We start from the raw sequence: 12,396 nt of genomic DNA on the forward strand, positions 1-12,396 counted from the left end.
CTCTTCAGTTCCTATGTTTTCGTTCATATTTGAGTCACTTGGCCTTGTTTTATTGTAGAAAGTATGGTTTTCAGCCACTAGGACCACTTCTGGCCAGAATTCTCCTAATAGTAGATGGATGTAGCATGTTCCCACCAGTTGCAACCATTTCTGAGCTGATGGCGCGGCTGGACATCTTCCAATTTAGAAGAAAAGTAAGCATGATCAGTCTTTCATCTGCTGCACTAATGTTTCTTGGCCGACCTAAGTCTATAGTCCTCAGTGTTGCCCTTTTCTTGGTGTCCTCAATGCCAATACCATCAGGGAGGCGTCTGATTGGCTCCAAATTTACTGTGCAGCAGGATGACATTCCCAAACATTACAGCCAATGTCATTAAGAACTATATTCAGTATAAAGAAGAACATAGAGTCCCTGAAATTGATAGGGCCCCCATGGAGCCCTGATCTCAACATCAAGTTTGTCTGGGATTATATGAAGAAATAGAAGGATTTTCACAAGTGACATCCACAGAAGATCTGTGGTTAATTCTTCAAGATGTTTGGAACATCCTCCCCTGCAACTCTTTCAAAAACCGCGTGCAAGTGATAAGAATTGATATTTGATGTTTTGAAGGCAAATGGTGGTGGCCCCAAGTATTGCTTTGATTTAGATTAATCTTTTTTTCATTCACTTTACATTTTGTTAATTGATAAACTAATAACACATCTATTTTTGAAAACATTTTTCAGTATTTTTTTGCACAGCACTATGGATCCAACTAATTTGTTATATAGCTCTAGGACGTTATGCCTTTAGTTTTGCAGAGCCTTTCATACAAAATCCCAGTGAATATAAGCCTTGGACTTGTCCTCATCCTCTTGTGACAGCTATTTAAAAATAATTTCAGCCATCACTGTCTATTCTAGAAAACGCTAAGTGACAACCATGACAAGTTGGACAGGGCAGTGATAGGCAAGCGGAGAGGTAGGTTTGGCATCCAGAGTCTGTGAAATTGGTGTGACAACCTTGCAGGAGTGTTCTCATAAACTCATTTTAGCAAGAGAACGAAGAGTAAAAATTTTAACTATTTAATAAAAAAAAATGAGAAAAGGGTAAAACTGCCTGGTCTATTCATGCATTTATTATATTTCACTGAGAGGAAAAACTGTTTAACAATGGGACCATGCGCTAGGTCTTCGGTAATTAAAGGTGCTGTCCATCTTTGCATCTAAAATGGAAATCGAGGCAACTTTACAAATAGTTTGTCTTAAAGGGGGTTTTCCACTGTATTTTTTTATAAAAGGGTTGTCCACTGCTTTTTTTATTTTAGAAGTGGACTCATGACGGTCTGAAAATTAAAAAATAAAATAAATAAACCATTCATACTAGGTACTGTTGCCCCTGTCAGTCTCCTCTCCACTGCATCAGTCACATGCTGCACAAAATGGAGGACATATCAAAAAGGCCGCCTTGTTCAGCAAGACAACTGTGATTGCGGGAGCCGCACATAGAGGAGAGGGGGGTGCGGGAGCCGCACGTAGAGGAGAGGGGGGGTGCAGGAGCCGCACGTAGAGGAGAGGGGGGGTGCGGGAGCCGCACGTAGAGGAGAGGGGGGGTGCGGGAGCCGCACGTAGAGGAGAGGGGGGGTGCGGGAGCCGCACGTAGAGGAGAGGGGGGGGTGCGGGAGCCGCACGTAGAGGAGAGGGGGGGGTGCGGGAGCCGCACGTAGAGGAGAGGGGGGGGTGCGGGAGCCGCACGTAGAGGAGAGGGGGGGGTGCGGGAGCCGCACGTAGAGGAGAGGGGGGGGTGCGGGAGCCGCACGTAGAGGAGAGGGGGGGGTGCGGGAGCCGCACGTAGAGGAGAGGGGGGGTGCGGGAGCCGCACGTAGAGGAGAGGGGGGGTGCGGGAGCCGCACGTAGAGGAGAGGGGGGGTGCGGGAGCCGCACGTAGAGGAGAGGGGGGGTGCGGGAGCCGCACGTAGAGGAGAGGGGGGGGTGCGGGAGCCGCACGTAGAGGAGAGGGGGGGTGCGGGAGCCGCACGTAGAGGAGAGGGGGGGTGCGGGAGCCGCACGTAGAGGAGAGGGGGGGTGCGGGAGCCGCACGTAGAGGAGAGGGGGGGTGCGGGAGCCGCACGTAGAGGAGAGGGGGGGTGCGGGAGCCGCACGTAGAGGAGAGGGGGGGGTGCGGGAGCCGCACGTAGAGGAGAGGGGGGGGTGCGGGAGCCGCACGTAGAGGAGAGGGGGGGGGTGCGGGAGCCGCACGTAGAGGAGAGGGGGGGGTGCGGGAGCCGCACGTAGAGGAGAGGGGGGGGTGCGGGAGCCGCACGTAGAGGAGAGGGGGGGTGCGGGAGCCACACGTAGAGGAGAGGGGGGGTGCGGGAGCCGCACGTAGAGGAGAGGGGGGGTGCGGGAGCCGCACGTAGAGGAGAGGGGGGGGTGCGGGAGCCGCACGTAGAGGAGAGGGGGGGGTGCGGGAGCCGCACGTAGAGGAGAGGGGGGGGTGCGGGAGCCGCACGTAGAGGAGAGGGGGGGGTGCGGGAGCCGCACGTAGAGGAGAGGGGGGGGTGCGGGAGCCGCACGTAGAGGAGAGGGGGGGGTGCGGGAGCCGCACGTAGAGGAGAGGGGGGGTGCGGGAGCCGCACGTAGAGGAGAGGGGGGGTGCGGGAGCCGCACGTAGAGGAGAGGGGGGGTGCGGGAGCCGCACGTAGAGGAGAGGGGGGGTGCGGGAGCCGCACGTAGAGGAGAGGGGGGGTGCGGGAGCCGCACGTAGAGGAGAGGGGGGGTGCGGGAGCCGCACGTAGAGGAGAGGGGGGGTGCGGGAGCCGCACGTAGAGGAGAGGGGGGGGTGCGGGAGCCGCACGTAGAGGAGAGGGGGGGTGCGGGAACAGCATGTAGAGGAGGGGGAAGTGTAGTGCTCGGCACCCACTGTATCAAATAAACTCTGATTTTATAAAAATAAATTTCATGGCATCCAGTAGATGAATACCAGGACTCGGAGGTGGCCTCCTACTGCTTCCAGTAGACCCTAAGTCCCTGATTCAGCATTTGCATTTTTTATGCACCTTCTCTTTATTGTCCTCTAGTATCTCGTTGCTGCCCCCCCCCCTCCCTAAATTCTTCAAAATGGGGCATGTGGGTACTGGAGTACAATTGCACAAAAAAATGTGACATTGGAAAAAGTAAAAAATTACAGAGTTGGCTAAAACACATATGGACAAAAAGTGGCGCAAAGAAAAAGATAAATTGGGGCCCAATTTCCTGGAAACCACACAAGACACCAGTGATACGGCACTGAATTTGTCAGGTTCTTTGCTGTCAGCATTTTTCGCCATAAGGACATGGTAACGGCTTATTTTACTATCCATATTGTGAAAGCCATAACTTCTTGCAGGATAAGTTGTTTCCTGCCACTGATTTGCAGTACATGAAAGGGTTATTCCCACAGTCACATTATTTTTCACAAAGCATAGTAAATGCATGCTTATTGTTAAAGCGGTTGTACAGGCTTAGGACAAAGTTTATGGTCACTGAGTGACTGCTGACTTGTGACAGCTTGCCCTGCGCATGCTATTATGATTCCCCAGTGCAAGCGGTCACCTGACCACATATAAACAATTTGCATACTTGTGGTCAAGTGCTTACTTGACCTCAGTAGTAGTGAGTTGAGAGAAGATGGACACGTCTAGTTGGCATGTGACTGTAAGTAAGCAAATATCTCATGTCTGGTCACATGACTGCCGCCTCGCACTGGGGGATCGTGCCAGTGTGCACACCACACACTGTTACGACTTTGCTGTCACATAGACTGTACTCTTTTGACCCAAGCCTGATCAATCCCTTTATTATACAGATTATGCATGACATAAAGGTCTTTCTTGTACCTTTTTGTCTTTTTAATCTCTATCTTCCCCTTTGTGCGTCAGCTTCAAATAACTGAATGGTTATTCTAACTCCATTTCTCAGAAGCGCCCTGCTCCTCCTCAGTGCTGCAGTTGTGCAGTTCATGCTGCTCGCGATTTGGGCAACATGAATCAGGTGACTGGTTGGTTCCCTTTTAAGAGTGAAGATTTTTTTTGGACAGATGTGGGTTCTTCTATTAGTAGTATTATACTTTACATTGATTGTATCTATTAGGTAGAGAAAGAGATACTTTTCGTTTGGGAGTAGACTGCAAGCCTTCAGGCTGTGAAGTCTCCATTAACCATGATGGTCAGCTGCTATTGATATCTGTTCAGCTGCTCATTGTTCTCTCTTTTTTTATGGCTTTTTTCCTTACTTTTTGATCCTAGTTAGGCTTGATCCAGTCCAGTTAGTTACTGGCGCCCCCATGTGCTCTTAATATTTTCGTAGTCCAGTTTGGACTCGAGTACCCTGCAATTTTCCACTTTGTTATAAGTTAGAGGATTCCTCCCTAAAATTCCTTTCAGACATTGCTGAATTTTCCAGATGCAGCTGAGGTTGTCGTTCAGCTAATCATTAGGTGATCAGTCTCAGGGTTGGGTTCTCCTTGTGGCACATTTTTGCAGCAATTATCTGAAAATGTGGTTAGACCCCCGGTGTTTAGGCTGCAATTTACTGAAACGCTCCTCATTATGGCAGAAGTGTGAACACTGTCTTACTATAGCTCAGTACATTTATCTGCAGTCCTGTGCAAAACTATTGTCCTATTGTAATAAAAATAGCTCAATTATATACTTTGCTCCACTGCAGAGATTCCATTATATATTAATATATAAATATTTTATGTATTTATTTTTTTTAAGTCCACCTTGTGGCTCCCCTTTCACACTTCGTTTTTCCCTATGTTCAGTGGTCCCATCAGGGCTCGTGTCCGAACTGCACCCCTGCAAAATTAAAATCCGATGCGCCAATGGTGCCATTGACTATAATGATGCAGAAGCAGTCACCCTGCGTTCTGATGTGCATCATTTTTGGGCATGTGCGGGCACCCAGACGTAGTAGACTGCGTCTTGCTGCCCGCCTCCAGTAGGTGTACCCGAAAATGATGCACGTCAGAACACAGGGTGACTGCTTCTGCATCATTATAGTCAATGGACCCATCCGTGCAAAATGGGATTCAGACATAAGCCTTGATGGGACCACTGAAAGTGGGGAAAACCAGTGTGAAAAAGGGGCCAAAGGCCTGTATCTCTGGAACCATATCCATACCATGGATTTAAAAATAAAAGCATACTCAGGGGAGCATCAGAAATAAAAGCAGAGCAAAATCTGCCCACTTTTGACCCAGTGACAGGTCCTCTTTAAGAAGCTCTGAAGTCACCTTCGCCAGAAACTGGTATACCGACGTAGTACAGGCTGTGTCCAGCAGTCCCATAGACAGTGAATGTAGCGGTGGTACACGGTGGTACATAAGTGCACAACACTCAATATATTCAGGGAATTTCAGAGACCATTTTCAGGACTGGTGGGGTCCCAACAGTCGGATCCTCAGCAATCATCAGGCTATCATCTATTTGTAGATAAGAGATAACTTGCTTTGTTGGGAATTACCCCTTGAACTTTCCCAGACCCCTGATCGACAAATTCAGTGGTCCGGTTCGTCCATTACCATCCCTTGGCTGATAAGTAGACATATCTGCGTTTTAGGAATATAGAAAAGCTGTGTGACTATCTGTGTATGGAGGACACATTAATACAGCTGCTGTTAGAGTGAAAAGAAGATCCTTTGATTACTAGTTAGGGGAAACGCTGGACTTTCATTTTGCTTGTGAGCATGTTGGGGTGTAAGCATTGCACCCATATACGTCCCCCCGGCTGTGCACACTCTTGTTACAGTTATATGAAAAAGTTTGGGCACCCCTATTAATCATAAGCTTAATGTTTTATAAAAATTGGTGTTTTTGCAACAGCTATTTCAGTTTGATATATGTAATAACTGTTGGAGACAGTAATGTTTCTGCCTTGAAATGAGGTTTATTGTACTAACAGAAAATGTGCAATCTGCATTCAAACAAAATTTGACAGGTGCATAAGTATGGGCACCTCACCAGAAAAGTGACATTAATATTTAGTAGATCCTCCTTTTGCAAAAATAACAGCCTCTAGTCGCTTCCTGTAGCTTTTAATGATTTCCTGGATCCTGGATGAAGGTATTTTTGACCATTCCTCTTTACAAAACAATTCCAGTTCAGTTAAGTTTGATGGTCGCCGAGCATGGACAGCCCTCTTCAAATGATCCCACAGATGTTCTATGATATTCAGGTCTGGGGACTGGGATGGCCATTCCAGAACATTGTAATTGTTCCTCTGCATGAATGCCTGAGTAGATTTGGAGCGGTGTGTAGGATCATTGTCTTGCTGAAAGATCCATCCCCTGCGTAACTTCAACTTTGTCACTGATTCTTGAACATTATTGTCAAGAATCTGCTGATACTGAGTGGAATCCATGCGTCCCTCAACTTTAACAAGATTCCCGGTGCCGGCATTGGCCACACAGCCCCAAAGCATGATGTAACCTCCACCAAATTTTACTGTGGGTAGCAAGTGTTTTTCTTGGAATGCTGTGTTTTTTTGCCGCCATGCATAACGCCTTTTTGTATGACCAAACAACTCAATCTTGGTTTCATCAGTCCACAGGACCTTCTTCCAAAAAGAAATTGGCTTCTCCAAATGTGCTTTTGCATCCCTCAGCCGACTCTGTGGCGTGCTTGCAGAAACGGCTTCTTTCGCATCACTCTCCCATACAGCTTCTCCTTGTGCAAAGTGCATTGTATAGTTGACCGATGCACAGTGACACCATCTGCAGCAAGTTGATGCGCAGCTCTCTGGAGGTGGTCTGAGGATTGTCCTTGACTGATCTCACCATTCTTCTTCTCTGCCTTTCTGATGTTTTTCTTGGCCTGCCACTTCTGGCCTTAACAAGATCTGTCTCTGTGTTCTTCCATTTCCTTACTATGTTCCTCAGTGGAAAATGACAGGTTAAATCTCTGAGACAGCTTTTTGTATCCTTCCCCTGAGCAACTATGTTGAATAATCTTTGTTTTCAGATCATTTGACAGTTGTTTTGAGCAGCCCATGATGCCACTCTTCAGAGGAGATTCAACCAGGAGAACAACTTGCAAGTGGCCACTTTAAGTAGCTTTTCTCATGATTGCATACACCAGGCTATGAAGTTCAAAGCTCAATGAGGTTACAAAACCAAAAAAAGTGCTTTAGTAAGTCAGTAAAAAGTAGGTAGGAGTATTTAAAACAAGAAAATGATAAGGGTGCCCATACTTATGCACCTGTCAAATTTTGTTTGAATGCAGATTGCACATTTTCTGTTAGTACAATAAACCTCATTTCAAGGCAGAAACATTACTGTGTCCAACAGTTATTACATATATCAAACTGAAATAGCTGTTGCAAAAACACCAATTTTTATAAAACATTAAGCTTAAGATTAATAGGGGTGCCCAAACTTTTTCATATAACTGTATATGTTGAACTCCTGCATCCTATATTTATAGTGTTGCACACTGTGTCCGGCTGGATGTGAGCACCCTGTATACAGCTGTGAGTACAGTACAGACCGTCTGTTCTGTTGGATCGCCCTATCTGTACTCCCATCTCCACCCTCCTCCTTCATCCCTCACGTTCACATATTTTTTTTCTTCTCCGCCCTCCCTCCTTGCGGCTACAGCTGCTCTGTTTTGTGTTTAAAAAAAGATTTCAAAGTGCTTAGTCCTGTTTGTGGAAGCATTAAATGTGGAGAAGTGTCATATGCCCCTGGTGGTAAAAAGGCTGCTCGTGAGCAAAATCCTCCCCTGAGCCGCACTTGAGACCAGCAGCAAACCAGCGAGGACTCAGCTGCTCGCTGCACTCATCTCTATAGCGGCTTCTCCTTGTCATCAGATGTGAGCAGCTCTCTGCTAAACCCCTTTCCTTTTATTTGTAGCTGGCCTCGTATGGGTTTACTGTAGCCGCCACCGCCGTCCCCAGTGCTCGCTGAGAGAACGCCGTACCCTCCGGTAAGCTCGTCTCCATTGCGTTATGCGCTGCAATTAGGGGCTGTTATGTCTGGGAGCAATTTGGGGATTCATCAGATGAAATCTAAAACTGAATTTTATGTTCTAAAAATGGAGCAGAGCCGAGTTTGTCATTCAACTCTTTGGGACTTCATTTAGAAGGATCAAGCGCAGCCTATGTAAACTGCAGATCGTACAATGGGCCGTTTTGTCGAATGACAAACCCAACTCTGCTACATCTGGGTTGTACGTTTCCAAACAACATATTCAGGCACATGTGCCATGCCTAATGTAGTGAATGACGGGGAGATATACAGGCTCCTATATACTGTTGTAATTATGGAAAGGGTAACTATACTTTTATGACACGTGATCGAGACTTGAGGAAAGTTGGGGATCCAGGTCATGTGACTGCAATGATCGCTAAAGGGAAATGGGCGCCGTGATTGATCGCTGTTTTTTTTCGGATTTGCAAAAAGTAGTGGGGTTAGCAATGTTTAAAAGAAAACACCAGGCGCTAGCCCTTTAAGAGTTAAGTATCTAGTTGGCAGCTTATAAAAGTGCAAGATCTAATCCTAAATGTGTCAGATCTGGAGATACTTGATCAAACTAGTGATCATTGGGGCAGAAACTTTTGGACTTTCAGAAAGTTTTTATTTTTTAACTCTGAAATGGTTGATAACTGCGAATAATAAAATTTATTCAACGCTAAAGAAAATGGAGATGACCTATACTCTGGTTTGAGGTTTTGTTGGATTTTAGAACGTTCTCTTGTTAATAAGTGGAATTTTATGGAAAGTTATGGAAGGCGGCGTATCCGTTAACAACTCGAAATGATCATAGGGATTAAAAAAAGCTCGTAGAGGCTTGATGGGTGTTAGTGATTTGTTTTCACCCATTCCGCCAGCTTTTATTGGGGTGTGTGTATGTATGTATGTATGTATGTATGTGTGTGTGTGTATGTGTGTATATGTAATATATATATATATATATATATATATATATATATATATATATATATTATGCGTGTCATTAAAATGTAACCAACAGTGGTTTATACTGCGCCACCTGTGACGATAGGTTGTAGGTGGTATTGCAGCTCAGCTCTATTCGCTTCAACTGGATCATCAAATCCATGGTCAGGGGTGGCTTTGTCTCTGAAAAAAAAAAACCGCCAAGTTTGGCTAATCCTGGACATAGATTGAGTTCAATGGACTTAAGTCTACCTTCACACCTTAAAAACTATGAACCGCTTTAATGATGCGATGGTGGGCACACAAATACTTCAGGATGTTTTATTGCTTTTTCTGTACGGTCATTCCCTGTACTGATGGCTTGTTCATCCAGATCCACCCAGTTCATGAATGTAATCACAAGTCTTCAGTGAGGACTGACACACATGCAGTACAGTCAGAGAGAAGGATGAGGGAACTTAATCAGTGTAGGCTTTTATGCTTTTCAGGACCTGTGGAAAGTTGGCATCTAATAGCAGCCATGGTTTTCTCTGAATATATTTAAAGGGTTATTCCCATCTTCATTGATGAGTGTTGTTGGTCAGTTCTTGTAAAAACCGGCACTTTTGCATTTTACAGTTAAATTAAGATTCGCAGCTGTTCTTGAGATGGTAACACCTTTGTTTACAGCTCATTGCCTAGGAGACCGACCGCCTCTGCTGTCTAGCTTGGAAGCACTGCACTGAAGGTGGCCTGGATTAGTAGGTAACGGTGCGGCTCCATCGATCCCGTCAGCTACAAAGCCGTGCTTACAAGCTTAATACATAAGAGTTGGTGAGCACTGTGCATTTTCAACCACTGCTGCTAGACTGCAGTGGTGGTCGGTCACCTAGGCAATGGTGTGTGTCCAATTTTCAGTAACTAGTTTTAAAGTTGGCCGTACCTTTTGTGTGTACCAACCTTAATTCACCAGTTTATCCAGGCGTTTGCGCAAGACCAAAATTGTAATAATGTGCTCAGCGGATACAATCATCAGATGATTCTTCATTAAGGTTTATATTTATTTTATAGATCCTTGTAAATGTGGCCACTGCTTCTTGAAATGTGCTACTTTTATATGCTACTTTTATAAACCTCTTAGGTAATTTTTGACAAATGCCCATGAAAGTTTTTACTGTCCATCCCCTAAAAACACATAAATGTATTATAGACTGTAATTACCCCTGAATCTAAGTGCGGGGAGGGCAGTGTATCCACTCATAGTAAATACAGATAAACCCGGCTACTGCTACAGAACAAAGCACTTTTCACATAAATGCCTGCTGCAAACACCGAAAGGCTGGTCAGGCAAGAAGGTCACATTTGTCGACAGGTATGAAAATGGAGAGTTTCTCAGATTTTCCAGTCCGGAAACCTAAAGACCACTTGATGTTAATACTTTGCACCAGACCAGCATGTGTCTCCCAATAGTGAAGGACCCATGAGAAAAACTTGCTCCGCAAAAGACTCAAGAAGAAGCCGAGAGGCGAAACTCCGAGTGTCCTGGAAACTGTTTTGCAATTTTAAAAGCCTTGTTTTTGTAAGTTACAATAAAATCCCTTTTTGCCAAGGTAGTTTTGCCCACAGGTCCTTGCTATTGGAGGACACATCCCCGTCTTTTTTTAGGGTCTAGGAAGGAGATCAATTTATTAAAACCATTAATACCTGTGCTGGCACTTAGGGGCTGGAGAACACAGTTTAACGGTCGATAGTGTGCAGATTGGAGCGGATTGCACTAGAAACCTGCCTCAAATAAGGAAGATTAAACTTTATTTATTTTTATTTTTTTTAAGAACAGCAAGAAAAAAAAATGTCTATCAACCCCCCGCCAGACCCCCTCCACCAGGTGCACAGCAGTGGCACTTGTAGGTATATAAGCAATTAATGGTATATCCAGCATTCATTTTCTTAAATGACAAATTAATTCTTTATTTGATCATTTTAAAAACATACATGGTCTTGTAGCCATATACACAGCGTTATTAAAAAATATATGTAAAAATTGACAACAAAATCACATTGTTTAGGCAACGTGTTTCTGACCTTTGCGATCCTTATAGAAGAGTCAGACTGCCGTATAACTCGAGCTTGGATCGCAACGGACTGGCTGTCGGTTCTTTTGACCTGAGCATGATGGACTGTATTTCTATGCAGCTGCATGCTTGGGTCAGGATAGCGGACGATCAGTCCGAGCATTGCGTTGCGATCGCCGTCCGAGTTATACGGCTGTCTGATTCTTCTAAAAGTCTTACATTTTTACCGTCGAGGTTTTCAAAACCTCTTTTGTGGGAAAAAAACAACAAAAAGCAGTGTTTTAACAGCAGCAAAATGGATTTTCCATTTAAATGAATAGAAAGAGTGTTTGAAGTAGTTTTTGATGTGGACTTTTGAGGAGGATTTTGAAGATGATTTCCTCTGTGTGAATGTTTCATTTTGGGCTTCCACAATATGTCTTTATATACATTGCGGCTGTACTTTCTGCACAGCAATATGGTCATCCCTGAATGGGGATAGTTCTTTAGGTTTAATGTGATGGTTGGAGGTCTAGGACCATGGATTCCACCAGGGCTGTGGAGTCAAAGTCTGAGCCCATTTTGGTGGAGTCGGTATAAAATGGACCGACTCCTAAAATATATAATAAATTTGCGTACAGTAGTTCAATGCAGTTTGTGAGGAATATTTTTTCATAAGAATTTGGAAAAGTTATGAAATGTCCTATAAATGTCTGTTCTGTTCTTGATCTAAGGGTCTAGACATTTAGTTGAGATTAATCTGTGCTTCAGTAAATTTATCACTTAAACATGAGCCATGTATGAGGGAGTCGTGGAGTCGGTGTCATGGAAATTGAGGAGTCTGAGGTTTGGCTTACTGACTTCACAGCCCTGGATTCCACCATGTTTCCTGGTGGGAGGGTTGGCTGATCCTTCCCAGCTTTTATTGATAGGTCTCTTGTATCTTTCTGTAGCTTGGTTTTTCTATTCTTTAATGATTTTTATTTGTCCTTGCTGTTTTCTTCCCTACCAATTCTGATGTATTACTGTGTGATAGTCATTGGAGTGGACAGTTAGTTTTGGGTCAGCAGTGTGCCCATAGGGGTTGTCCTTTCCCTTTCCCTGCACAGTATGAACGGGAGAGCTGTGATATGGCAAGCCCACCCCAGCTGTGTGGTGGTACCCTGCCAGTGCATCACTCCCCTGGCCTTCCTGGTAATGAGGAATGTGTTTTAGAGCTGAATATTTTTGCATTATTTCATGCACTTAATGGAGCGCTTTGTGGATACATAAATAACTGTCTTTTTTGGATGATCTCCTAGATGACGGTTGTGGTCCTGCTGTCCAGCAGATGACAAAGCTGGTTTTGCAGCTGTCCGGTCATAGTTGTACTTTTCTCACTAACACTTTGACCTCAGATATTTTAGTCTCTCTGGCTTTGTCAGCTGCTGTCTAATTAGCCTTTTT

General features: G+C 45.0%; 1 protein-coding gene across 5 annotated transcripts in view; it reads left to right on the forward strand.

Annotated features, from left to right (window-relative positions):
- PPP2R3A (protein phosphatase 2 regulatory subunit B''alpha) overlaps positions 1 to 12,396 on the forward strand; it is a 211,442-nt gene that overhangs the window by 107,811 nt on the left and 91,235 nt on the right. Inside the window, exon 3 of one of the 5 annotated variants that reach the window (XM_073674268.1) lies at positions 7,877 to 7,949. The exons of the other annotated variants lie outside the window; for them this stretch is intronic. The gene's annotated coding sequence lies outside the window, so the exon portion shown is untranslated. The remainder of the gene's footprint in view (positions 1 to 7,876; positions 7,950 to 12,396) is intronic. 5 annotated transcript variants of the gene reach the window in all.

This window comes from Phyllobates terribilis, unplaced genomic scaffold (genome assembly GCF_046119375.1).
Source record: "Phyllobates terribilis strain yellow unplaced genomic scaffold, ASM4611937v1 Scaffold_3__8_contigs__length_932513732, whole genome shotgun sequence".
NCBI classification, from domain to species: Eukaryota; Metazoa; Chordata; class Amphibia; order Anura; family Dendrobatidae; genus Phyllobates; species Phyllobates terribilis.